The sequence below is a fragment of the Oncorhynchus clarkii genome, chromosome 29 (genome assembly GCF_045791955.1).
Source record: "Oncorhynchus clarkii lewisi isolate Uvic-CL-2024 chromosome 29, UVic_Ocla_1.0, whole genome shotgun sequence".
Taxonomy (NCBI): Eukaryota; Metazoa; Chordata; class Actinopteri; order Salmoniformes; family Salmonidae; genus Oncorhynchus; species Oncorhynchus clarkii.
This window is the reverse complement of record NC_092175.1, coordinates 26,066,831-26,092,431: the sequence shown is the minus strand read 5'-3', so window position 1 is coordinate 26,092,431 and position 25,601 is coordinate 26,066,831. Positions and strand designations below refer to the sequence as shown.

General features: G+C 43.3%; 1 pseudogene; it reads left to right on the top strand.

Annotated features, from left to right (window-relative positions):
- The first annotated feature begins 24 nt into the window (after positions 1–24).
- Positions 25–8,496, top strand: LOC139388180 (GPI ethanolamine phosphate transferase 3-like; annotated as a pseudogene).
- Positions 8,497–25,601: the final 17,105 nt, after the last annotated feature.

Sequence of the window (25,601 nt, the reverse complement as noted above, 5' to 3'; positions counted from 1 at the left end):
TTCCCGCGTGGCAATGTAATCAATAGCTGGAGTCCCAATGAAAATAAGAGGGGAGGGAGTATTATCGGATTGTGTGTACCCGAGGGTCCTGTCTCGATGCTGGCTGGCCGGCCCTGGCAGAGAGAAGAAAAAACGGAACGCTAAAACAAGGTCAGAAGTTAGTATAGCCAGGTAGCTACAGTAGCTAGCACCTGCAACTGATCAGCGGTAGTTATGGTAGCACCGATGAGGCCAAGAGTTTTTACATTGTGCTGGGCTCTAAGTTACATCAGAACAAAAGCTGATGACCGAGGTAAAATTTGTTTATATTGGATATTCGGTTTTCTCACTTCAATATCTATTGAACCAAGCATGCCATGACTATGAAGATGTTACATTCTGAATCAGGGGTGGATAGTGGAAAATCTACTGCTTCTTTTGTTGTTGAAAATATTTATATATTTTCCACCGTTCAATCTTCAATAGCTCTTAGACAAAGTGTGCCATGACTATGAAAATGATATATTCTGAATCGGAGAGTGATGGACAAACATTATTATAATAACATTTTTTTAAATGTATCTGTCACATGTGCCGAATACAACTTTACTGTGAAATGCTTACTTACAAGCCGATAACCAACAATGAAGTTCAAGAAAGAGTTAAGAAAATATTTACTACATAAACTAAGGTGAGAAAAATGTAATTAAATCAAAAAGTAACACAAGAAAATGACATAACAACGAGGCTATATACAGGGGCGACCAGTACTGAGTCAATGTGCGCGTGGGTACAGGTTAGTTGAGTTGGTTTGTTAAGTGACTATGCATAGATAATAAACAGCGAGTAGCAGCAGTGTAAAAACAGGAACACCTATTTGACAATGCTTTTCATTGACTACAGTTCAGCGTTCAACACCATAGTGCCCACAAAGCTCTTCACTGAGCTAAGGACCCTGGGACTAAACACCTCCCTCTGCTACTGGATCCTGGAATTTATGACGGTCTGCCCCCAGGTGGTACAGCTGCACCATCGAGAGCATCCTGACTGTTTGCATCAACACCTGGTATGGCAACTGCTCGGCATCCGACCGTAAGGTGCTACAGAGGTTAGTGCGTATGGCCCAATACATCACTGGGGCCAAGCTTCCTGCCATCCAGGAGCTATATACTAGGCGGTGTCAGTGGAAGGCTAAAAAAACTTATCAAAGACCACAGTCACCCAAGTCATAGACTGTTCTCTCTGCTAACGGACGGCAAGGGGTACCGGAGCGCCAAGTCTAGGTCCTTGAGACTCCTTAACAGCTTCTACCCCCCAGGCCATAAGACTGCCGAACAATTAGTCAAATTGCCACCCGGACTATTTACATTGACACCCCCCTTAATTTTGTACACTGCAGCTATTCGCAGTTTATTATCTATGCATAGTCACTTTACCCCTTCCTACATGTACAATTACCTTGACTAACCTGTACCCCCGCACATTGACTCGGTACTAGTGCCCCCTTGTATGTAGCCTCGTTATTTTATTGTTTCATTTTATTTCATTTTTTACTTTAGTTTATTTAGTAAATATTTTCTTAACTATATTTCTTGAACTGCATTGTTGGTTAAGGGCTTGTAAGTAAGCATTTCACAGTAAGGTCTACTACACCTGTTGTATTAGGCACGTGACAAATAAAATTTGATTGATCTGATGCACTCTGGACGTGCTTTGGTAGTACTCAACCCGCTAACGACCATCAGTCCTAATGGCCTGGTACTTGGGGCTCAATTGTCTCTATAACCACTCTGGCATCAATGCAAATGGTGTGGAAATCACATCAAACACTTATCATCAAAACAGTATGTGCTTTTAAAATTCACATCACTATGATTGATCAATTTGAAGAAAGAAGTTCAACAAAAGGTTGAAACTGAGTGGAGAACATGGTCGTTGTGGATGTTGTTTCGAAGCCTAGCACAACGAAATGGACAGCTCTTTCTAAAGTGATGATGAATTCAAAACACCCATATACTTATTAGAGCTTATGCATAAGCATAGCCCTAATATAAAACTCACCAAAAAAAGAAACGTCCCTTTTTCAGGACCCTGTCTTTCAATGATAATTTGTAAAAATCCAAATAACTTCACAGATCTTCATTGTAAAGGGTTTAAACACTGTTTCCCATTCTTGTTCAATGAACCATAAACAATTAATGAACATGCAGTTGCAGACTGTAGGCAATTAAGGTCACAGTTATGAAAACTTAGGACAATAAAGAGGCCTTTCTACTGACTCTGAAAAACACCTAAAGATGGATGCTCCGGGTCCCTGCTCATCTGCGTGAACGTGCCTTAGGTATGCTGCAAGGAGGCATGAGGACTGCAGATGTGGCCAGGGCAATAAATTGTAATGTCCGTACTGTGAGACGCCTAAGACAGTGCTACAGGGAGACATGACGGACAGCTGATCGTCCTCGCAGTGGCAGACCACGTGTAACAACACCTGCACAGTGTGCAAATTAGGTGCAGTCCATGAGGAGGAGATGCACTGCAGTACTTAATGCAGCTGGTGGCCACACCAGATACTGACTGTTACTTTTGATTTTGACCCCCCTTTGTTCAGGGACACATTATTCAATTTCTGTTAGTCACATGTCTGTGGAACTTGTTCAGTTTATGTCTCAGTTGTTGAATCTCGCTTTGTTCATACAAATATTTTCACATTTAAAGTTTGCTGAAAATAAACGCAGTTGACAGTGAGAGGAAGTTTCTTTTTTTTGCTGAGTTTATAAGTCCAAGCCCTAAATAAAAAATAAAAAAATACCTGAATTTGACACATTCAAATTTAGCCTACATTTATATTGCATTAGTAATTGATTTTGAATAGTCGAGGAATAGGGAATTTTAAATGATAGGCTCACATATTACCTTTAGCTACAGAATATCTCCCACTGTGAGTTTCCATCTCCATTCCTTTTTCCACTGTGCAGAGAGAGGGTCTGTCAGCAGTTTAATTAAATATGTTTCTTTGTGAAAACATATTACTATCGATGTTCTTGAACCGATTTCACTTTGCTTCCCAAATTAAGCACTGGGTAGTTGCAGGAACAGTGTTGGAGAGCCCATGGCATACAGAGATTGGGCGGAATATCACCTGTCGGTGAGTAGCCTTACACGACATGAGTGAACAATGTAATGGCGGGAAAGTGATCTCCATTCGCTATTCCAGTGCATACGGATGACATGTCTTTTTTGTCTTGCCCCTTTACTTGCCCATTTGATAATGGCTCATTCTAGATCCCCAAAATATTAAATGGTGGAAAAAGTACTAAATTGTCATACTTGAGTAAAAGTAAATATACCTTTTTTAAATATACTACTTGAGTAAAAGTCTAAAAGTATTTGGTTTTAAATATACATAAGTATCAAAAATAAAAGTAGAAACCATTTCAAAGTCCTTAATAAGCAAACCAGACTGAAGAATTTGTATTTATTTTTTATTGCTCGACAGCCAGGGGCACACTCCAACACTCAGACATAATTTACAAAAGAAGCATTGGTGTTTACTGAGTCTGCCAGATCAGAGGCAGTAGGGATGGCCAGGGATGTTTTCTTGATAAGTGTGTGAATTGGACCATTTTCCTGTCAAAATGTAGCAAGTACTTTTGGGTGTCAAGTAGTAAAGTACAGATGCCCCAAAAACAACTTAACTAGTACTTTTGGCTTAAATACTTTACACCTTTGCTAATTTTAGATATTAGTAAAGACAGGATTCAATTGAGAATAGTCTGATGGGTGAAAATATGATCACTTGATGAGAGAACAGTGTGTGCAGCCTAAAGCAAGGTAGAGAGCAAGCTCTTTTCTTTTTTTATGACTTTCTAAATTCATCATTGGCCTATAGTCGCATCATGCAGACCATATATATATTTTCATTTCTAAAATGTGTGTCTTTCACAACTAAAATTGTTACATAACTCAATCTAGGATAAACAGTGGCAAGAAAAAGTATGTGAACCGTTTGGAATTATCTGAATTTCTGCATAAATTGATCATCAAATTTGATATGATCTTCATCTAAGTCACAACAATAGACAAACATTGGGTGCTTAAACTAATAAGACACAAATGATTGTATTTTCTTGTCTATATTGTATATATCATTTAAACATTCACAGTGTAGGTTGGGGAAAGTATGTGAACCCAAAGGCTAATTGGAGTCGGCTAACCAGGAGTCGAATCATTGAGACGAGATTAGAGATGTTGGTTAGAGCTGCCTTGCCCTATAAAAAACACTCACAAAATATCAGTTTGCTATTCACAAGAAGCATTGCCTGATGTGAACCACGCCTCGAACAAAAGAGATCTCAGAAGACCTAAGATTACGAATGGTTGACTTGCATAAAGCTAGAACGGGTTACAAAAGTATCTCTAAAAGCCTTGATGTTCATCATTCCGCGGTAAGACAAATGGTCTATAAATGGAGAAAGTTCAGCATTGTTGCTACTCTCCCTAGGAGTGGCCGTCCTGCAAAGATGACTGCAAGAGCACAGCGCAGAATGCTCAATGAGGTTAAGAAGAATCCTAGAGTGTCAGCTAAAGACTTACAGATATCTCTGGAAGATGCTAACATCTCTGACCAGTCTACGATACATAAAACACTAAACAAGAATGGTGTTCATGGGAGGACACCATGGAAGGAGCCACTGCTGTCCAAATAAACCCAGTGCTGCACGTCTGAAGTTTGTAAAAGTGCACCTGGATGTTCCAAAGCGCTACTGACAAAATATTCTGTGGACAAAGGAAACTAAAGTTGTGTTGTTTGGAAGGAACACAACACTGTGTGGAGAAAAAAAGGCACAGCACACCAACATCAAAACCTTGTCCCAACTGTAAAGTATGGTGGAGGGAGTCATAGTTTGGGGCTGCCTCATGAATTCCCAAGTTTATCAATACATTTTGCAGGAGAATGTTAGGCTATCTGTCCACCAATTGAAGCTCAACAGAAGTTGGTTGACACAACAGGACAACGACACAGAAGTAAATCAGCAGAAGAAAATACGCCTTCTGGAGTGGTCCAGTCAGAGTCCTGACCTCAACCTGATTTGAGATGCTGTGGCATGACCTCGAGAGCAGTTCACACCAGACATCCCAATAATATTACTGAACTGAAACAGTTTCGTAAAGAGGAATGGTCCAAAATTCCTCCTGAACGTTGTGCAGGTCTGATCTGCAACTACAGAAAATGTTTGGTTGAGGTTCTTGCTGCCAAAGGAGGGTCAAGCAGTTATTAAATCCAAGGGTTCACATACTTTTCCCACCCCGCAAGTGTAATGTTTGTTATTTGTTTGTTATTAGTTTAAGCAGACTGTCTATTGTTGTGACTTAAAATATGATCTGATCTTCATTTATGACCAATTTATGCAGAAATCCAGGTAATTCCAAAGGGTTCACATACTTTTTCTTGCCACTGTAGTACCTGTTTAAATTGATCACTTTTACACAGCCACTTTTATTTTATACAGCGAAGTTCAATTATAATATAAAATAATGTCATGGGACTTAAGCATATCTTGTCTAATAAATGAACAACTCTACAGCCTTATGGCAGGGTGCATAGCCAGATAACATACAGTACATTTGGCTAACTCATATTCTGTTCTTCTGAAATACATTTTCTTCAAATAAATAATGAATTTATTGTGATGGTGTATATTAAATAGATGTATTATACTTTTCCAAATGTAAATGTTCCAAAGGCACACATCAGCGGCATGGAGGCCTGGAGATGCTAAATGTGTTTGTTAATTAGTCTACCTGTCAATTACCTTGAGACCAGCAGTCTTTTGCATGACAATAACCAGCTGACAAAATGTAATGTCTGGCATTGATTTTTCCACGTTGAATGACCTTTGTCTTGTCTCTATCTCCCTGTAGAGTGATTCTAAGGTGGTGCCCCAGACAGATCTGGTACCTACCCTTGCCCTGCTCCTGGGCATACCCATCCCCTACAGCAGTGTGGGCAGGTCCTGCTGCCTCGGTTCCCTGCAGACAGCCAGATAGGGGGTGCACCAGCAGGTCTCAGCCAGGCGGAGGCGCTGTGGATCAATGCCAAACAGGTAATCACAGAGCTGTAATCATGCCAGATACATTCATGTGCTGTATATTGAATATTACAGTTTACTGCACGTCTCTGCACATATTTGAACCATGAATAGCCAAAGACATACAGAGTGTCTGTCTCTCCGCTGCATGCAGACTTCTCCCGCCGCCTCCTCTGAGTACCTCACCACTGTCAATGATGGCCACTCCCACCCCAGAGCTAGTGACCTCCCTGCAACTGTACCTGACCTCTGTTCGGGACACCTGCCGAGCCACATGGGCATGCTTCGACCCAGCCAAGATGGCTGCCGGCATAGCTTTCCTGGCATGTACCTGCGTGGTATGATGTCCTCTGTGCTGGTGAGGGAGAGTGGTCTGCTGAGGGTCCCTTTGGTGGCAGCCACTGGGGTAGGGGTGTGTATAGCTGCAGGTCAGCTTTACACAGGGCTATGCTGAGGGGTCCTGGTGCCTAGCGGCTGTAGCCCTCTCCTCTGAGGTACTGCTGCTCTGGAGAGCCTGACTGGGCCAGCAAGACTGCTGAGGGTGGAGAGGTGGCCCCAAGGAGTGACTGACTGACCCTGCCTCGCTTCTTATTTACCCCTTCACTTCCTGGTGCTCCTCCTGCGCTGTGACTCCCTGCTCTCTGACAGCTATGTAATAGCAGAGGGCTGTGTGGTCACCTTTCTGCTTTTCTCCTTGAGCCTCTGTCTCCTTCCATCTCACCTGGGACGGCCATGACACCCTGGCCTGCCTGGGGGTGTTTTTAGGCTCTCTCTCCCACTCCTTTCATGGCTGTCAGGAGGAGCAGGGCTCCTGCCATCCCTTCCTGTTCCCCTCCCGCCTGTCACAGGTGCAGGACAGCTGTCTGAAGAACCTGATCTACATCCTGTCTCTGGCCTCCTGGATCTACAGTAACTGCTGTGGCGCTGCAGCAACCTGAATAGTCCTGGTGGTACGGTGTTCACGGCCTGCTGGATCCTGCCCCGGCTGTCTGTCTGTTTTGGGCTTCGGTGGGCTATGGCTGAAACCCCAGAGGACAGCTTTAAGAACCTGGTTGAGCTGATCAGCCTGGTCCAGCGGGCCCTCCTCAGGGCTGCCTTCTCTCTGCTGGGCTTAGGGCTAGCCCTGCTCTGGCTGGACCCCCCTCCCACCCCGCTACAGGGCCAGCACAGGCATCAGCCCCCAGGCAGAGCTGCACCACCTCCTCTCCCCCGCTCTACCAGCACATGCACTGCTCTCTGGAGGAACCAGCCAGGCAGGCCAAATATATTTTATATTTGAGATTCTTGAAATAGCCACCCTTTGCCTTGATGACAGCTTTGCGCACTCCTGGCATTCTCGAAAGAGTTCCCACATATGCTGAGCACTTGTTGGCTGCTTTTCCTTCACTCTGGGGTCCGACTCATCCCAAACCATATCAATTGGGTTGAGGTCGGGGGATTGTGGAGGCCACGTCATCTGATGCAGCACTCCATCACTCTCTTTCTTAGTCAAATAGCCCCTAACAAGCCCAGAGGTGTGTTGGGTCATTGTCCTGTTGAAAACCAAATTAGACTCCCACTAAGCTGCAGAATGCTGTGGTAGCCATGCTGGTTAAGTGTAGATTGAATTCTAAATAAATCACAGACATATATTGATCATGAATATGAAGCTCAGTTTTTGCTGACGTGTCTGTATGTTTGCGCGTGTGCAGTGGCTTGGCCGCTGGTGTGTGCGGGGGACGAGGAGGAAGAGGAGGCAGTGGGGAGGAAGGCGAGGACAATGCTATCATGGAGATGAGACTGACAGAGAGTCCCCAGCAGTTCAGCTCTGCACTTCTTCAGCTAGCAACACGCTACCTATTAATTAATGGGGCACATATAAACAAACACAGACACACCCCTGCGATTGACTCAGGAGCTCCTCTCTTCTCTGATCTTTGCATCAGTCTGTGCAACTGGTATCCTCAGGAGACATCTAATGGTGTGGAAGAATTTTGCACTCAAGTGCCAATTCACATGAACCACAGTATATGTTTTTAGTGTCCTTCCTTCCTGCTCTGTGTGATAGATCATGCTCTCAAAAGGAGTTGTGCGTATTCTATACCATGTTATTAATCATCACGTCTTCTCTGCCATTTTATTAAGCATGATTTATTTTCTAAAAATCTCTAAATTTGCAGGTTGATGTTCGAGGCCTAAGGGTTCCCGGAGCAGTGTCTTTGTTCTGGTGGAGGTGACCCTCGTGATGAGAGTCAACATGGCAGTGGGCCGTTGGTTTAAGAGACTCTTCCTTGACACGTCTAGGTAGCGCTGCTCATGCTCCTGCTCTGTTGCAACTGACCAGGGCTCACTCTAAGGTTCTCTACTCTGTACATCCCTATCTGGTTCTAGGGGCGAGGCAAGGGGAGACACGAGGATGGACATAGGTGATCTGGGGAAGTCTCCATAAGGACAGCCATAAAGATCTGGAGAACGCGAGATGTTATGTTTGGGTGACTCCATCCTCAAAATGATGAACTCTAAAACTATTGAACTACATCTGTAAAGTTTGGACCTTTCCCAATTTTACTTGCCAATGTATTGCATATCGGGAGAACAGATATCGAGGATGTTTGCAGAGTGGATGGGAAAGGGACCTATGAGACCCACACTCTTGTACATACTCAGTTAGGTGAGATGTGTCAAAAGGAAATTAGTGGATAATGTGCAAAAGCAATGATTGAATCCATCCGTGCAACGTGCATGTCTGTCATCTCAATTGTCTGCTGAAGGAAATGATCAATTCTTATCTTGTGTTTCTATAATTGTCTAGTTTTTTTAAACAATCGATGTGCAGCACCAAAGATAATAGGACAATGTTTTACTGCAACAGCAATAACTTTCTTAATTCATCTCTAATAAACAGTTTAATTCATAACAATGTTTTCTAATCACAAATATACAGTAGTCTTACATGGGCCAGTAATACACCTTTCCCTGGGACAGGTGTCCAGCTTTAATGAATGCCTTGTGTGAGGTGTTGGATGAAAACATTTAAATAATAATGATCCAGGACATAAGCATTGAATGTTTATTTATTTCTCTGTGGTAGATGCAGTGTGCTCTAGGTTACTGGACAAAGACATGTTACATTTCTCAGCTGTATTCTAAAATGCATGAAATGAAAGCTGAGCTAAGGTTGAATTAGCCCTATGCAATAGAGCTGCCTTGCTCAAGTGAATGATTTATGTCTACTTCTCATGGTGGCAGGTAGTGGGTACTATATACAGTTGAAGTCGGAAGTTTACATACACCTTAGCCAAATATATTTAAATTCAGTTTTTCACAATTCCTGACATTTAATCCCAGTAAAAATTCCCTGTCTTAGGTCAGTTAGGATCACTATTTTAAAAATGTTAAATGTCAGAATAATAGTAGAGAATTATTTCCGCTTTTATTTCTTTCATCACATTCCCAGTCGGTCAGAAGTTTACATACACTCAATTAGTATTTGGTAGCATGGCCTTTAAATTGTTTATCTTGGGTCAAACATTTCGGGTAGCCTTCCAAAAGCCTCCCACAGTAAGTTGGGTGAATTTTGGCCCATTCCTCCTGACAGAGCTGGTGTAACTGAGTCAGGTTTCTAGGCCTCCTTGCTCGCACACTCGTTTTCAATAGGGTTGAGGTCACGGCTTTGTGATGGTCACACCAATACCTTGACTTTGCTGTCCTTAAACCATTTTGCCACAACTTTGGAAGTATACTTGGGGTCATTGTCCATTTGGAAGACCCATTTGTGACCAAGCTTTAACTTCCTGACTGATGTCTTGAGATGTTGCTTCAATATCTCCACATAATTTTCTTTCCTGATGATGCCATCTATTTTGTAATTTGCACCAGTCCCTCCTGCATCAAAGCACCCCCACAACATGATACTGCCACCCCTGTGCTTCATGGTTGGGGTGGTGTTCTTTGGCTTGCAAGACTCCCCCTTTTTCCTCCACAAACATAACGATGGTCATTATGGACAAACCATTCTATATTTGTTTCATCAGACCAGAGGACATTTCTCCAAAAAGTACAATATTTGTCCCCATGTGCAGTTGCAAACCGTAGTCTGGCTTTTTTTATGGCGGTTTTGGAGCAGTGGCTTCTTCCTTGCTGAGCGGCCTTTCAGGTTATGTCGATATAGGACTAATTTTACTGTGGATATAGATACTTTTCTACCTGTTTGCTCCAGCATCTTCACAAGGTCCTTTGTTGTTGTTCTGGGATTGATTTGTAGTTTTTGCACCGAAGTACGTTCATCTCTAGGAGACGGAACGCGTCTCCTTCCTGAGCGATATGACGGCTGCTTGGTCCCATGGTGTTTACACTTGCGTACTATTGTTTGTACAGATGAACGTGGTACCTTCAGGCGTTTGGAAATTTCTCTCAAGGATGAACCAGACTTGGGGGTCTAAAATTATTTTTCTGAGGTCTGGGCTGATTTCTTTTGATTTTCCCATAATGTCAAGCAAAGAGGCACTGAGTTTGAAGGTAGGCATTGAAATACATCCACAGGTACACCTCCAATTGACTCAAATTATGTCAATTATCAGAAGCTTCTAAAGCCATGTCATCATTTTCTGGAATTTGACAGCTGTTTAAAGGCACAGTCAACTTAGTGTATGTTAACTTCTGACCCACTGGAATTGTGACACTGAATTATAAGTGAAATAATTGTCTGTAAACAATTGTTGGAAAAATGACTTGTGTCATGCACACAGTAGATGTCCTAACCGACTTGCCAAAACTATAGTTTGTTAACAAGAAATTTGTGGAGTGGTTGAAAGACGAGTTTTAATGACTCCAACCTCGGTGTGTCAACTTCCGACTTCAACTTTGTGTGTATACTGCTCAAATCCTAGATCTGAATGAATGAAATTCTTATTAAATACTTTTTTCTTTACATAGTTGAATGTGCTGACAACAAAATCACACAAAAATGATCAATGGAAATCAAATTTATCAACCCATGGAGGTCTGGATTTGGAGTCACACTCAAAATTAAAGTGGAAAACCACACTATAGGCTGATCCAACTTTGATGTACCGTAATTGCTGGACTATTAAGCGCACCTGAATATAAACCGCACCCACTGAATTATTAAAAGCGAGGCAAATACCCCGCTGAGCGCATGCTGCCCCTTCAACACGCAGCAGTCCAGCCTTTCAAAACTCGTTGATGATAGTGGATTTTTTGACAATGTTCCACGCTGTCAGGACCCACTGGCAGACTTGACCATAAGATGCTTTTTTAGTGAAGGATTTCTCCCCACTTGTCATCCAAGCCTCCCACTGAACAAGGAGCGCCACCTTAAATGCACGATTTACACTGATGTCGAGTGGCTGCAAATACTTTGGGCCATCTGCTTTTCTTCCCTCTGAAAGCTTTTGTTGTCTTTTTGCACTGAGTCAGTTCCTCATGCTGCTGTTTCCAACGTCTTATTATCGACTCATTAAGGCCAAGTTCCCATGCAGCAGCTCTATTTCCTTTTCCAACAGCCAGATTTATCGCCTTCAACTTGAAAGCTGCATCATATGCATTTCTCCGTGTCTTTGCCATGATGAGGGTGACAAAATTACTACCGTAATCAGAATGATGGGAAGTTTGAGCGTGCTCGATTTACGTCACATTATGTGACGGTGCTCAGTTTTTTGGCGGCATGAATCTTGTGAAAGCGGGAAAAATCCATAAATTAGCCGCGTCATTGTATAAACCGCGAGGTTCAAAGTGTGGGAATAAAGTAGCGCCTTATAGTCCGGAAATTACGGTAATGTCCTTAAAACAAGTCAAAATGAGGCTCAGTAGTGTGTGTGTGGCCTCCACGTGCCTTTATGACCTCCCTACAACGCCTGGGCATGCTCCTGATAAGGTGGCGGATGGTATCCTGAGGGATCTCCTCCCAGACCTGGACTAAAGCATCCGCCAACTCCTGGACAGTCTGTGGTGCAACGTGGCGTTGGTGGATGGAGCGAGACATGATGTCCCAGATGTGCTCAATTGGATTCAGGTCTGGGGAACGGGCAGTCCATAGCAACAATGCCTTCCTCTTGCAGGAACTGCTGACACACTCCAGCCACATGAAGTCTAGGAATGTCTTGCATTAGGAGGAACCCAGGGCCAACCGCACCAGCATATGGTCTCACAAGGGGTCTGAGGATCTCATCTCGGTACCTAATGGCAGTCAAGCTACCTCTGGCGAGCACATGGAGGGCAGTGCGGCCCCCCAAAGAAATGCCACCCCACACCATGACTGACCTACCGCCAAACCGGTCATGCTGGAGGATGTTGCAGGTAGCAGAACGTTCTCCACGGCGTCTCCAGCCTCTGTCACGTCTGTTACATATGCTCAGTGTGAACCTGCTTTCATCTGTGAAGAGCACAGGGCGCCAGTGGCGAATTTGCCAATCTTGGTGTTCTCTGGCAAATGCCAAACGTCCTGCACGATGTTGGGCTGTAAGCACAACCCCTACCTGTGGACGTCGGGCCCTCATACCACCCTCATGGAGTCTGTTTCTGACCCGTTTGAGCAGACACATGCACATTTGTGGCCTGCTGGAGGTCATTTTGCAGGGCTCTGGCAGTGCTCCTCCTGCTCCTCCTTGCACAAAGGCGGAGGTAGCGGTCCTGCTGCTGGGTTGTTGCCCTCCTACGGCCTCCTCCACGTCTCCTGATGTACTGGCCTGTCTCCTGGTAGCGCCTCCATGCTCTGGACACTACGCTGACAGACACAGCAAACCTTCTTGCCACAGCTCGCATTGATGTGCCATCCTGGATGAGCTGCACTCTCTGAGCCACTTGTGTGGGTGGTAGACTCCGTCTCATGCTACCACTAGAGTGAAAGCACTGCCAGCATTCAAAAGTGACCAAACATCAGCCAGGAAGCATAGGAACTGAGAAGTGGTCTGTGGTCACCACCTGCAGAACCACTCCTTTATTGGGGGTGTCTTGCTAATTGCCTATAATTTCCACCTGTTGTCTATTCCATTTGCACAACAGCATGTGAAATTTAGTGTCAGTGTTGCTTCCTAAGTGGACAGTTTGATTTCACAGAAGTGTGATTGACTTGGAGTTACATTGTGTTGCGAAAGTATTCGGCCCCCTTGAACTTTGCGTCCTTTTGCCACATTTCAGGCTTCAAACATAAAGATATAAAACTGTATTTTTTGTGAAGAATCAACAACAAGTGGGACACAATCATGAAGTGGAATGACATTTATTGGATATTTCAAACTTTTTTAACAAATCAAAAACTGAAAAATTGGGCGTGCAAAATTATTCAGCCCCTTTACTTTCAGTGCAGCAAACTCTCTCCAGAAGTTCAGTGACGATCTCTGAATGATCCAATGTTGACCTAAATGACTAATGATGATAAATACAATCCACCTATGTGTAATCAAGTCTCCCTATAAATGCACCTGCACTGTGATAGTCTCAGAGGTCCGTTAAAAGCGCAGAGAGCATCATGAAGAACAAGGAACACACCAGGCAGGTCCGAGATACTGTTGTGAAGAAGTTTAAAGCCGGATTTGGATACAAAAAGATTTCCCAAGCTTTAAACATCCCAAGGAGCACTGTGCAAGCGATAATATTGAAATGGAGGAGTATCAGACCACTGCAAATCTACCAAGACCTGGCCGTTCCTCTAAACTTTCAGCTCATACAAGGAGAAGACTGATCAGAGATGCAGACAAGAGGCCCATGATCACTCTGGATGAACTGCAGAGATCTACAGCTGAGGTGGGAGACTCTGTCCATAGGACAACAATCAGTCGTATATTGCACAAATCTGGCCTTTATGGAAGAGTGGCAAGAAGAAAGCCATTTCTTAAAGATATCCATAAAAAGTGTTGTTTAAAGTTTGCCACAAGCCACCTGGGAGACACACCAAACATGTGGAAGAAGGTGCTCTGGTCAGATGAATCCAAAATTGAACTTTTTGGCAACAATGCAAAACGTTATGTTTGGCGTAAAAGCAACACAGCTGAACACACCATCCCCACTGTCAAACATGGTGGTGGCAGCATCATGGTTTGGGCCTGCCAAATACAGGACCATTCTGGAAGAAAACCTGATGTAGTCTGCAAAAGACCTGAGACTGGGACGGAGATTTGTCTTCCAACAAGACAATGATCCAAAACATAAAGCAAAATCTACAATGGAATGGTTCAAAAATAAACATATCCAGGTGTTAGAATGGCCAAGTCAAAGTCCAGACCTGAATCCAATCGAGAATCTGTGGAAAGAACTGAAAACTGCTGTTCACAAATGCTCTCCATCCAACCTCACTGAGCTCGAGCTGTTTTGCAAGGAGGAATGGGAAAAAAATTCAGTCTCTCGATGTGCAAAACTGATTGAGACATACCCCAAGCGACTTACAGCTGTAATCGCAGCAAAAGGTGGCGCTACAAAGTATTAACTTAAGGGGGCTGAATAATTTTGCACGCCCAATTTTTCAGTTTTTGATTTGTTAAAAAAGTTTGAAATATCCAATAAATGTCGTTCCACTTCATGATTGTGTCCCACTTGTTGTTGATTCTTCACAAAAAAATACAGTTTTATATCTTTATGTTTGAAGCCTGAAATGTGGCAAAAGGTCGCAAAGTTCAAGGGGGCCGAATACTTTCGCAAGGCACTGTACATATATATATATATATATATATATGTCACACACATACACACACACACACATACTGTTGTGGCCAAAAGTTTTGAGAATGACACAAATATTAATTTTCACAAAGTTTGCTGCTTCAGTGTCTTTAGATATTTTTGTCAGATGTTACTATGGAATACTGAAGTATAATTTCAAGCATGTCATAGTGTCAAAGGCTTTTATTGACAATTACATGAAGTTGATGCAAATAGTCAATATTTGCAGTGTTGACCCTTCTTTTTCAAGACCTCTACAATCCACCTTGGCATGCTGTCAATTACTTCTGGGCCCAATCTTGCATAATCAATGCTTGGAGTTTATGAATTTGTGTGTTTTTATTTGTCCACCTGCCTCTTGAGGATTGACCACAAGTTCTCAATGGGATTAAGGTCTGGGGAGTTTCCTGGCCATGGACCCAAAATATCGATGTTTTGTTCCCCGAGCCACTTAGTTATCACTTTTGCCTTATGGCAAGGTCCATCATGCTGGAAAAGGCATTGTTCGTCACCAAACTGTTCCTGGATCGTTGGGAGAAGTTGCTCTCAGAGGATGTGGCTTATTCATGGCTGTGTTCTTAGTCAAAATTGTGAGTGAGCCCACTCCCTTGGCTGATAAGCAACCCCACACATGAATGGCCTCAGGATTCTTTACTGTTGGCATGACACAGGATTGATGGTAGCGCTCACCTTGTCTTCTCCGGACAAGCTTTTTTCCGGATGCCCCAAACAATCAGAAAGGGGATTCATCAGAGAAAATGACTTTACCCAAGTCCTCAGCAGTCCAATCCCTGTACCTTTTGTAGAATATCATCCTGTCCCTGATGGTTTTCCTTGTTGAGAAGTGGCTTCTTTGCTGCCCTTCTTGATACTAGGCCTTCCTCCAAAAGTCTTTGCCTCACTGTGCGTGCAGATGCACTCACACCTACCTGCTGCCATTCCTGAGCAAGCTCTGTACTGGTGGTGCCCCGATTCCGCAGCTGAATCAACTTTAGGAGACGGTCCTGGTGCTTGCTGGTCTTTCTTGGGCGCCCTGAAGCCTTCTCACAACAATTGAACCTCTCTCCTTGAAGTTGTTGATGATCCAATAAATGGTTGATTTAGGTGCAATCTCACTGGCAGCAAATTCCAAATGCAGTGGAAATGTTATTTTGGGATTCAGTTCATTTGCATGACAAAGAGGGACTTTGCAATTCATCTGATCACTTCAGAATATTCTGGAGGATATGCAAATTTCCATCATACAAACTGAGGCAGCAGACTTTGTGAAAATTAATATTTGTGTCATTTTAAAAACTTTTGGCCACGTGTGTGTGTGTGTGTGTATAATATATAGAGTGATATTGGCACACCTTGTTATTAGTATTGATGAGTGAAAATAGGTTCAGTTGGCACAAATTTTGTTTGTTAAAAATATTTTTTTATATAACCTTTTGTTTAATATAACCAATTAAGTAAATTGATCTTATTGTGAAAATCAAATATTTTGTACATTTTGAAGTGTTAGTAGGTTTTCTGTCTTTTCTCCAGAGGTAGGTAATTCCCAGAATACCAAAGGAAGACTTCCTGTCAGTCAGGCTGATGCATGTAACATGTCAAGGTACTATACTATTCCTGCAATCACACAACTCCTGAACAGAATAGCTCTGCTCGAATGCTTGAAATGTGTCGCTGACTAACACATGAAACACTGTCCAGTTTTTCTTAAACAAATTGTAACTGAAAAGGCACAGTTACACTTAAAACAATTATAAAAATGGGGCAGTCTCCTGTCTCAATTCTATAGAAGGGGCCACATGCACTCCCAGCCAGAGAGAAGAATCCATGTGCAGCCCATTTTCACAGCTTGGTTGAGGCTGTGAGGCAGGTATTTATATGTTTTGTTGATTCAAGGTTAGATCAGCAGTTTCCATGGCTCTGAGAAAGTGGGAAACCTCCGCTGTGCCTGGGGAATTCTGGGAATTGTAGCCATTGACCACTAGCCAGGGTGACACTCCCCTCTGGTCAAACAGCCTTATCTTTGATTGTTGCAGAGTGAACTCAGGCTTTCCACAACTCCCTGATTCTTCATTATCACCCAGTTGAAGATTAACCTCAAAATCATGTACAAATATACAGTGCTACTACCACAGCCTTTCCTTGAACACAATGCGAATAACTAGAAATCACATGACTAACACTGTCAGAGTATGAAGGAATAGTTGTGCAAGACAAGTATACAGTACAGTACATTGTTAAACAATAATGCTTTTTGTGAGGCTTATTTCAGAAGCTAGGATTGTTTTCGTATGGCATTGCTTTCTTGTGAAATGAGGTGTACATAGCGTGTCATTGTTGTTCTTACGGTATCTGGCTGGGATACTGGCGAGATGACTTCCCAAAATCCAAGGATTCTTGAAACTGTTACAGGAATTTTCTGCTTGGACTGCTGGCCAAAAACAAGCCAGAGTCTGTAGTCTACTATCATACATACAGCCCTGTTAGTACTGGCTAATTGTTTATTGATTGGACAACTACATTACTCTGTAATGACAGTGACACGTGTGTATGACAATACACTGAGCACAGCATCAGCAGGCCTGCTTAAACATAGGTCTGACATGAGGTAAGCATGGGGTGAGCACCTATTATTGATAACCACCAAGGTCTATTAGGGTTTGACATGGGTTTGTTACTGGTTACGGTATTAAACATGCATGGCCTGTGAAACAGAAGAACATGAGAACAGACATTAGCACCGTCATCCTCCATTTGGCATCGTCATCCAGTCTCGGTAACTCCAGAGCCGTTGGTTATGCACGTCACTGTTGCAGTAGAACAAAGCACTGACTGACAGTCCCCTTACCTCCACTGGATGGCTGCCATCTACTGTGCAAAGCCTTACTTACCTGCATATCCTGTACCTCTGATGCTAATACAGTGGCAGGAGCTCTATTTCCCGTAATATATTTACACAACAACAATGCCAGCAGAGACCTGGCAGGCGTTGAATAGTTAGTTATAAGAAGCGGGTGAGAGTTGACAGACAATGGGGTGATTATGTACCATGTCACTTTTTAAAGAGCTGTCACAATGACGGATAATTCCTCGTAACCCATCTGAACAAATATTACGAGATACAAGTTTGAACAGGCAAGTTTATCAAAAATGTGGTGGGGTTAGTTAAGTTTGAGATAACAAAATGGGAAAACGGCTGTGCCAGTCGTTATAAGCCATGCAAATTTTGAGTGCAAAGATTTGTGAACCAACGGAGGAGATTTATTAATCAGTACTTTGTATTTATCTGCCATACTGTGTACCCCTTTGATAAAACACATTGTAAAAGGAGCTGCTGTAATCACTGCGTTTTGGAGTAATAGGCTACCTCTCTCTGGCTGGATCCATCATAAAGACCCCATTAATAGCAAAATGAGCTGGAAGGGAGACAGATTTGTCTTGATGCAGGACCAAAGTAAACACTAAGCCTTCGCCTCTCACGTCATGCCTCATCAGGCTTCATAAACCCACTTGGGATCACATTGCAGAAGGAAAAGGTTTGTATACCACTGTTGAGTTTCAGCCTAGACCTGACAGGTTTAGGTTAGTTAAACAACCACTGGAATGGACAGGTAACTGCCAAAATAATGGAAACACTTGAGGAAATGAGGGATACAAATTGTATTGAAAGGGTTAATTCAGCAATTAACATCACGCTTAGGGTCATGTATAAAAATGCTGGGTAGACCATTATTTTGACTACTGTGGCTATGCCTCCATAGGATGACAATGCCCCCATCCAATGAGCTTGATTGGTCACTAAATGGTTTGATGAGCATGAAAACAATGTAAACCATGCTATGACCGCCTCAGTTACCAGATCTCAACCCAAGTGAACACAGATTCTACCACCATCAACAAAACAGCAAATTATGAAATTTATTGCGGAAGAATCCCTCCAATAGAGTTCCAGACACCTGTGGAACGTATGCAAAGCTGCATTGAAGCTGTTCTGGCTCGTGGTGGCCCAACGCCCTATTAAGACGCTTTATGTTGGTGTTTTCTTTATTTTGGCAGTTACCTGTATAGTTCATGCTACAGTGCATTTGAGATGTTCTTTCATGATGATGTGATTGCAGGGTATGGTCGAAAGATACAACATAAAGGTACACTATATTACCAAAATGATGTGGACACCTGCTTGTCTAACATCTCATTCCAAAATCATGGGCATTAATATGGAGTTGGTCCCACCTTTGCTGCTATAACAGCCTCTACTCTTCTAGGAAGGATATCCACTAGATGTTGGAACATTGCTGCGGGGGCTTCCATTCAGCCACGAGCATTAGTGAGGTTGGGCAATGATGTTGGGGGATTAGGCCTGGCTTGCAGTCGGCGTTCCAATTCATCCCAAAGGTACTTGATGGGGTTGAGGTCAGGGCTCTGTGCAGGCCAATCAAGTTCTTCCACACTGATCTCAACAAACCATTTCCATATGAACCTCACTTTGTGCACGGGGGCATTGTCATGCTGAAACAGGAAAGGGCCTTCCCCAAACTGTTGCCACAAAGTTGGAAGCACAGTATTGCCAGGAATGTCATTGTATGCTGCAGCGTTAAGAATTCCCTTCAATGGAACTAAGGGGCCTGGCCCGAAACATGAAAAACATCCGCAGACCATTATTCCATCCTCCACCAAACTTTACAGTTGGCACTATGCATTGGAGCAGGTAGCATTCTCCTGGCATCCGCCAAACCAAGATTCATCCATCGGACTGCCAGATGGTGAAGAGTGATTCATCATTCCAGAGAACACGTTTCCGCTGCTCCAGAGTCCAATGGCGGAGAGCTTTTCACCACTCCAGCCGACGCTTGGCATTGTACATGGTGATCTTAGGTTTGTGTTTAGCTACTTGGACATGGAAACCCATTTCATAAAGCTTCCAACGAACAGTTATTGTGCTGACGTTGCTTCCAAAGGCAGGTTGGAACTCAGCACTCGGTGGTCCCGCTCTGTGCGCTTGTGTGGCCTACTATTTTGCGGCTGAGACGTTGTTGCTCCAAGACGTATCCACTTCACAATAACAGCACTTACAGTTGACTGGGGCAGCTCTAGCAGGGCAGAAATTTGACGAACTTACTTGTTGGGAAGGTGACATCTTATGTTGAAAGTCACTGAGCTCTTCAGTAAGGCCATTCCACTGCCAATGTTTGTCTATGGAGATTGCATGGCTGTGTGCTCAATTGGATACACCTGTCAGCAACAGGTGTGGCTGAAATAGCTAAATCTACTAATTTGAAGGGGTGTCCATGTTCTTTTGTATATACTGTATAGTGTACCTCAGACCTGTGTTCCGTCTGTCACACAGTAATAAACACATAAATAAAAGAAAGAGCACTGACTGACAATAACAGCCCCCCTCTTCCATACACACAAACACACACACACATCCAGATGCACACAGACACACAGGAATGTGGCCATCCTAATTCTGGAATATCAGTAATTATAGATGAGGTACAGCTGAAGCCGGAAGTTTACATACACTTAGGTTGGAGTCATTTAAACTCGTTTTTCAACCACTCCACAAATTTCTTGTTAACAAACTATAGTTTTGGCAAGTCGGTTAGGACATCTACTTTGTACACAAGTAATTTTTACAACAATTGTTTACAGACATATTATTTCACTTACATATCACTGTATCACAATTCCAGTGGGTCAGAAGTTTACATACACTAAGTTGACTGTGCCTTTAAACAGCTTGGAAAATTCCAGAAAATGATGTCATGGCTTTAGAAGCTTCTGATAGGCTAATTGACATAATTTGAGTCAATTGGAGGTGTACCTGTGGATGTATTTCAAGGCCTACCTTCACACCCAGTGCCTCCTCTTCTGTCTCCAAGAGATGAACGTACTTTGGTGTGAAAAGTACAAATCAATCCCAGAACAACAACAAAGGACCTTGTGAAGATGCTGGAGGAAACAGGTGCAAAATAATCTATATACACTGTAAAACTAGTCCTTTATCGACATAACCTGAAAGGCCAAGGAAGAAGCCACTGCTCCAAAACGTCCATTAAAAAGCCAGACTACGATTTGCAACTGCACATGTAGAAATGTCCTCTGGTCTGATGAAACAAATATAGAACTCTTTGGCCATAATGACCACCGTTATGTTCGGAGGAAAAAGGGGGAGGCTTCAAAGTCGAAGAACACCATCCCAACCATGAAGCACGGGGGTGGCAGCATCATGTTGTGGGGTTGCTTTTCTGCAGGAGGGACTAGCGCACTTTACAAAATAGATGGCATCATGAGGAAATAAAATTATGCGGATATATTGAAGCAACATCTCAAGACATCAGTTAAAGCTTGGTCACAAATGGGTCTTCCAAATGGACAATGACCCCAAGCATACTTCCAAAGTTGTGGCAAAATGGCTTAAGGACAACAAAGTCAAGGTATTGGAGTGGCCATCACAAAGCCCTGACCTCAAGCCTATAGAAAATGTTTGTGCAGAACTGAAAAGGTGTGTATGAGCAAGAAGGCCTACAAACCTGACTCAGATACACCAGCTCTGTCAGGAGGAATGGGCCAAAATTCACCCAACTTATTGTGGGAAGCTTGTGGAAGGCTACCTGAAACATTTGACCCAAGTTAAACAATTTAAAGGCAATGCTACCAAATACTAATTGAGTGGATGTGAACTTCTGACCCACTGGGAATGTGATGAAAGAAATCTCTACTTATTTGACTTATTCTGACATTTCACATTATTAAAATTAAGTGGTGATCCTAACTGACCTAAGACAGGGATTTTTTAAAACTGAGTTTAAATATATTTGGCTAAGGTGTATGTAAACTTCCGACTTCAACTGTAGGTATTCCTCTTGTCCAGATGGGATAGAGCACTGTAATGGTGATTGCATTGTCTGTGGACCTGTTGGGGCGGTATTCAAACTGAAGTGCGTCTAGGGTGGCAGGTAAGGCGGAGGTGATATGATCCTTGACTAGTCTCTCAAAGCACTTCATGATGACAGAAGTGGGTGCTACGGGTTGGTAGTCATTTATTTCAGTTATCTTTCCTTTCTTGGGTACAGGAACAATGGTGGCCAACTTGAATCATGTGGGGACAGCAGACTGGGATAGGGAGCGATTGAATATGTCCGTAACCACCAGCCAGCTGGTCTGCACATGCTCTTAGGACGCGGCAAGTGATGCCGTCTGGGCCAGCAGCCTTGCGAGGGTTAACACGTTTAAATGTTTTACTCATGTCGGCCACGGAGAAAGGAGGTTGGGGTGCAGGCCTCGTAAGCGGGGGGCCACGACAGTGGCACTGTATTATCCTCAAAGCAGGCAAAGAAGATTTTTAGTTTGTCTGGAAGCGCAATGTCGGTGTCCGTGACGTGGCTGGTTTTCTTATTGTAGTCAGTGATTTCCTGTACACCCTGCCACATATGTTTCGTGTCTGAGCCTTTGAATTGTGACTCCACTTTGTCCCTGGCATTTCGCTTGTTTGATTGCCTTACAGTAGGGAATACACTGTTTAAATTCAGCCATATTCCCAGACCTCTTTCTGTGGTTAAATGCGGTGGTTTGCGCATTCAGTTTTGCATGAATGCCGCCATTCATCCACGGTTTCAGATTAGGGTAGGTTTTAATAGTCACAGTGGGTGTCACGAACATCGTTGGAAGCATACTCGGACCAACGTGATCTGGGTTCCACATATTTTTTATTGAAGTGAACCGCACAACAAAACAATAAATAAACAACGAAACATGACTACGTGGTGCACAAGCACAAAACACAAAATATTATCCCACAAACACAGGTGGGAAAATGCTACTTAAATATGATCCCCAATTAGAGACAACGATTACCAGCTGCCTCTAATTGGGAATCATACAAATCACCAACATAGAAAAATTTAACTAGAACCCCACATAGAAATATTAAACTAGACTACCCCCTAATCACGCCCTGACCTACTCCACCATAGAGAAACAAGGGCTCTCTATGGTCAGGACGTCACAGTACCCCCCCCCCCCCCCCCCCCTCCAAAGGCGCGGACTCCGGCCGCAAAACCTTGAACCAAATGGGAGGGTTAGGGGGGATGACTAGTGTTGGTGGGGGCTCCGGTGCGGGTCGTAGCCCCCGCCCAGACTCCGGATCCGGCCACCGCGCCGGGCTGAACGCCGTGCCTGGACTGGGCATCGGTGCAAAAGATCCCTTCCCATCCAATATCTCCTCCCAAGTCCAGGATACCTTCTCCTCCTGGGTACGCTGCTTGGTCCTGTTGTGGTGGGATATTCTGTCACGAATGTCATTGAAAGCATACTCGAACTAACGTGCAGCGTGATCTGGGTTCCACATCTTTTTTATTGAAGTAAGTGAACCGCACAACAAAACAATAAAGAAACAACGAAATGTGACTAAATGGTGCACATGCACAAAACACAAAATATTATCCCACACAGATGGGAAAAATGCTACCTAAATATGATCCCCAATTAGAGACAACGATTACCAGCTGCCTCTAACTGGGAATCATACAAATCACCAACATAGAAAAATTAAACTAGAACCCCACATAGAAATATTAACCTCTAGCACCTCAAGCTCATTACCATAACGCAACGTTAACTATTCATGAAAATCGCAAATGAAATGAAATAAATATGCTAGCTCTCAAGCTTAGCCTTTTGTTAACAACACTGTCATCTCAGATTTTCAAAATATGCTTCTCAACCATAGGAAAACAATAATTTGTGTAACAGTAGCTAGCTAGCGTAGCATTTAGCGTTAGCGTTAGCATTCAGCAGGCAACATTTTCACAAAAACCAGAAAAGCATTCAAATAAAATCATTTACCTTTGAAGAACTTCAGATGTTTTCAATGAGGAGACTCTGTTAGATAGCAAATGTCCAGTTTTTCCTGAAAGATTATTTGTTTAGGAGAAATCGCTCCGTTTGGTGTGTCACGTTTGGCTACCAAAAAAAAACGAAAATCCAGTCATCAAAACGCCGAACTTTTTTCCAAATTAACTCCATAATATCGACTGAAACATGGCAAACGTTGTTAAGAACCAATCCTCAAGGTGTTTTTCACATATCTCTTCGATGATATATCATTTGTGGAAGTGTGCTTTCTCTCCTGAATCCCAGGAGAAAATGCTCGCACCTGAAGATTACGCACCAATTTAGACAAAGGACACAGGGCGGACCCCTGGACAATGTAGTCTCTTATGGCCAATCTTCCAATGATATGCCTACAAATACGTCACAATGCTGCAGACATCTTGAAGAAACGACAGAAAGGGCAGGCTCGTTCGTGGTGCATTCACAGGCATATAAGGAGACAATGGAAAACAGAGCTTCAGAAATTCTGCTCATTTCCTGTTTGAAGTTTCATCTTGGTTTCGCCTGTAGCATGAGTTCTGTGGCACTCACAGATAATATCTTTGCAGTTTTGGAAACGTCAGACTGTTTTCTTTCAATTATTTATTTCAATTATATGCATAGCCGAGCATCTTATCGTGACAAAATATTGCGCTTAAAACGGGCACGTTTTTTTATCCAATAATGAAATAGCGCCCCTATAGACTCAACTAGACTACCCCCTAGTCACGGCCTGACCTACTCCACCATAGAGAAACAAGGGCTCTCTATGGTCAGGACGTGACAGTGGGTACAACATCTCCAATGCACTTCCTTATAAACTCACTCACTGAGTCAGCTCATAGATCGATGTTGTTCTCTGAGGCTGACCGGAACATATCCCAGTCTGCGTGATCAAAACAATCTTGAAACGTGGATTCCGATTGGTCAAACCAGCGTTGAATGGTTCTCGTCACTGGTACATCCTTGAGTTTCTGCCTATAAGACAGCAGGAGCAAGATGGCGTCGTGGTCGGATTTGCCGAAGGGAGGGTGGGGTAGGGCTTTGTATTCATCGCGGGAGTTAGAGTAGCAGTGATCGAGTGTATTACCCCCGTGAGTACTGCAATCAATATGCTGATAGAATTTAGGTAGCCTTGTTCTCAAATTTGCTTTGTTAAAATCCCCAGCTACAATAAATGCAGCCTCAGGATATATGGTTTCCAATTTATATAGAATCCAGTGAAGTTCCTTGATGTCCGTTGTGGTGTCTGCTTGGGGGGAATGTACTGTACATAGCTAATATGGCCAGCATTTGATTTGGTAAGAATTCTAGGTCGGGTGAGCAGAAGGACTTGTGTTCCTGTATGTTGTTTTGATTACACCATGAGTCGTTAATCATGAAGCATACACCCCCACCCTTCATCTTCCCAGAGAGGTGTTTATCTCTGTCGGCGCGATGCATGGAGAAGCCCGGTGGCATGTATGTATCCCGAGAGAGCCATGTTTCCGTGAAACAGAGAATGTTGCAATCTCTGATGTCTCTCTGGAAGGCAACCCTTGCTTGAACTTCGTCTACATTGTTGTCAAGAGACTGGAGTAGTATACTCGGGAGCGGTGGGCAATGTGCACGTCTACAGAGCCTGACCAGGAGACTGCTCCGTCTGCGCCTTCTGCGGCGCTGTTGTTTTGGGTCGGCTTGTGGGATTAGATCCATTGTCCTGGGTGGTGGTTCAAACAGAGGATCCTCTTTGGGAAAGTTGTATTCCTGGTCGTAATGTTGGTAAGTTGACATCTCTCTTATATCCAATAGTTTTTCCCGGCTGTATGTAATAAGACTTAAGATTTCCTGGGGTAACAATGTAAGAAATTATACATAAAAAAACAAAATACTGCATAGTTTCCTAAGGACTCGAAGCGAGGCGACCATGTCTGTCGGCGCCATTGACGATTTCATTAAAGTGTGTGTGTTTGTATGTGCTTGAGTGCCTGTTTGGTTGTTAAGGGTTAATGTAATCTGTCCTTA